The 3,727-nt window shown below is 27.3% G+C and overlaps 1 non-coding gene across 1 annotated transcript; it reads right to left on the reverse strand.

The window, feature by feature from the left end:
• Positions 1–1,567: 1,567 nt before the first annotated feature.
• LOC139887396 (small nucleolar RNA R71) lies at positions 1,568–1,674 on the reverse strand. Its single transcript, XR_011773230.1, has one exon. It is a non-coding gene; the product is annotated as a small nucleolar RNA R71 (small nucleolar RNA).
• Positions 1,675–3,727: the final 2,053 nt, after the last annotated feature.

The following is a 3,727-nucleotide window of genomic DNA, read 5'->3' on the forward strand; positions in this document are numbered from 1 at the left end:
GAACATGCTTATTGAAGTTAAAATCATTTGTATCTAGTTAATTGATATGTTGTTGATAAAGAGAACTCTTGTTGATTTATCATATTGATTTACAATCAACTTGTCTTAGATTGATTGTTTACTAAACCGGACCAAGGGGGTAAATTAGATTCAAATGATTAGATGATATAGGGATGAATTGTATGCAACGAACGTTTGTACAATTGTTGATAATTATGAACTTAGAATTCAAGTTTCAAGCCTTAAAACTAGCTAAGTTATCCGATTACAAATACAAGAACTATAGTGAAAAGGGAACCCTTGATCTTGTAATTGTGTTTGCATATTTATTAAAGAGAACTCTTGGTGAATCTAATATGTAACTTACACACAAAATCATTCAATAGGGCCTTAATATCAAAACTTACATCCAATACCGAGGGTAAAAGATCTAGATAAATATTTCGTCTCTTTGATCTAAATCAAACTATCTTACTTGCTTTATTTACAATTGTTTAAAACCAAAAATACCAAAAACATTTCTTTTACTTGTAAACTAGAACTTGTCTTGATTAGCCCATCGTTAAAAGGCAAAACCAAAATATCTTGTACCTTTACTTTCATTTACTTAGTTAATCATAATATAGTTTCTAATTATAGTTTGACTCATACAACTGTCCTTGGAACGATACACGGACTAAACCATTATCTATACTACTACACGATTGGGTACACTGCTCGTAGTTGTGTAATAGTTCTAATAACCGGTATTTTTTCTAATATAAATTATATACCTGATTCACCACATCAAGTTTTTGGCGCCGCTGCCGGGGACAGTTTTGTATCAAAATAGAATTGTTAACTAATTTGGGATTAAAATAGTTTCTTAATTCTTTTAAATTATTAATAGTTTTTTTATTTTTAAACTAATAGAATCGGTGCGTTTAATAGTTTTGTTAGTTGTGTGTTTGACAGATTTTAGGTTTCATATGCCACAAACCCGAAATTCAGATTCTCCGCTACTTACGCCACTTACAGAATCGGACAGAAAGCTTGGTAGGATAGCAAAAGAAGTACTTGAAATTTTTGAGTCTTCATCAAAGCAGAAAACTTTTGATTCTGAATCATCAAGAACAACCAAGCCTCGATATTCTGAATTTGGTGAACCCGTTCATCCTCCAAATTTTGAAATGAAAGGAGAGGCACAAAGACCGGTGGTACCAAGACAATCAATGGCGGCCAAGATGAAGGCAACCCGAACTGGACAAGGAAGTGCAATTACTCAGCCACCTGGTGAGGTAAAACTTGAAATAAAAGGACCTATTCTCCAAATGATTAACAACATATGTCAATTTGGGGAGGTTCGAATGAAGATGCTAATGAACATATTCGTCTTTTTCAAGAGATATGTGTTCTATTCAAGCTTCAAGCGGACACCGACCAAAATGTATTTTTAAAACTTTTCCCATGGACACTCCACGGGGAAGCACAGAGTTGGTTAGATTCATTGCCCAAGGCAACGATAGAAACTTGGGATGGTATGTTGGAAACATTTCTTAAGAAATATTTTCCAGCTTCTAAGTCTGCGAGACTCTAACAAGAAATTACCCAATTTTGTCAAAAGCCGATGGAAACCTTGTATGAAGCATGGAATCGATTTTTCAAAATGCTAAGAGGTTGTCCAAACCATGGTTTGGATACTGTGACGACCCGGAAATTTCCGACCAAATTTAAACTTAACCTTTATATGTTTCTGACACGATAAGCAGAATTTGTAATGTTGAATCTCAAAAAGTTTGGAACTACATTCATGTAATCAATTACCCTTTGACCGTGTTCGACGATTCACGAACAATTATGTGTATATAGATATGTATATATAATATATAATATTAACTGAAAACATTAACAAAGTATTAGATATATGATACTTTACATAAACATATTTGTTTCGATATATTTATCGACATAATTAAGAGATAATATCAAATGATTGAATTATCAGATACATTATGATATGATTACGGGCCTATGTTATGAGGTCCACTGTGATTTAAGAAATCTATTTTTTTTTTTGAAAACTCATTACTTAACCAGTATGATAAAGATAACGATATTTATATTTCATTTTATTAAATATATATATATATATATATATATATATATATATATATATATATATATAACGATTTAAATTAATATTATATATATTTTTATACGTTTATTATACGTACATAGTTTTATACTTTTACTATACTTTAACTTTACCTTTACTTTACTTTAACTTTAATAATTCATATTTAATAATTCACTTTAATAATTCATACTTTAATAATTCACTTTAATAATTCATACTTGAATAATTCACTTTAATAATTCATACTTTAATAATTCACTTTAATAATTCATACTTTAATAATTCACTTTAATAATTCATACTTTAATAATTCACTTTAATAATTCAAAAATCTATTATAAATAGAATTCAATAGGTTTCATTATTTCATAGAAACTTGAAAATATATTTCTCTAAACTCTCTCAATCGAATTATATATATATATATATATATATATATATATATATATATATATATATATATATATATATATATATATATATATATATATATATATATATTACTTAGTATTATTTCAAGATATTATTAGTATACATAAAATACTACGACAGAGTTATATTCAGACGATTTCAAAATAAGTTTTCAAATGGGATAGAGCTAAGGAAATTATGGGTTATAGCTATGAAGGTTATGGGTATTGATCGAGGGTATTGCTCGTGAGGTCAACCTAACGTTTATCATTTTCGTTGTGTCTACGTACTTTCCTGCAATATTGAATCACAATATTGATACGTGAGCATTCATATCTTATCTTTTATATATTAATAGTGTATCCCTGACTAGTGCTCGAGTATATATGATTATGCATGTTTGTATGCTTCGTTTCGTCGTTAAATAGTTTATGATAAATCACGAATTTGATACATATGCTACTGAGATAAGTTATATGATATGCATGTCGTTGAAAATCTGAAGAAAAAATTAATAACTTTTCATTTAGAAATCGTGTGGTTTCGATGAACGGATTAAAAGATATGGTCAACTGAATTATCATTAATTTTAATATTATTATTAAAACGATTATTATAACTATTATCAGTTGATGTTATTACTAAAATTATCTTTATTACTAAAAATTAATATTTTTATTGAAACAATCATTTTATTATTTTTATCATTATTATTATTATCAATATTATTTTATCAAATAAATATGCGTACAAAGATATTTTTACCACACGTAATGTAATTACATTAATAATACATACCATTATATTTTTATGATATTAAGTGAATTTTATAAATTTTATTATTTGAGATACATAAAAGTATATTTTTGTCATATATGAATTTTAATATAAATTTTTATTTATTAATAAATGACTTGTATTATTTAGTATAATAAGATCTGATAAATATATTTAAATATATAAAACTACTATATATAAGTTATATAATAAACATGTATAGATTTTAGAAGTCATTTTGGGTCAAGTTGACTTTGTTGACTTTTACATGTCGGTCTCGAGCCTTAGGATTGTGATACACTACGACTTGACCTAAATTGTTAGACAGATATTGACCAACATATAAATATATATACTTAATATAGGTTCGTGAATCCGAGACAAACACTGCACTTGTTCAGTGCCGTCATATACATAATTGCT

Source organism: Rutidosis leptorrhynchoides, chromosome 1 (genome assembly GCF_046630445.1).
Source record: "Rutidosis leptorrhynchoides isolate AG116_Rl617_1_P2 chromosome 1, CSIRO_AGI_Rlap_v1, whole genome shotgun sequence".
In the NCBI taxonomy this organism is placed as follows: domain Eukaryota; kingdom Viridiplantae; phylum Streptophyta; class Magnoliopsida; order Asterales; family Asteraceae; genus Rutidosis; species Rutidosis leptorrhynchoides.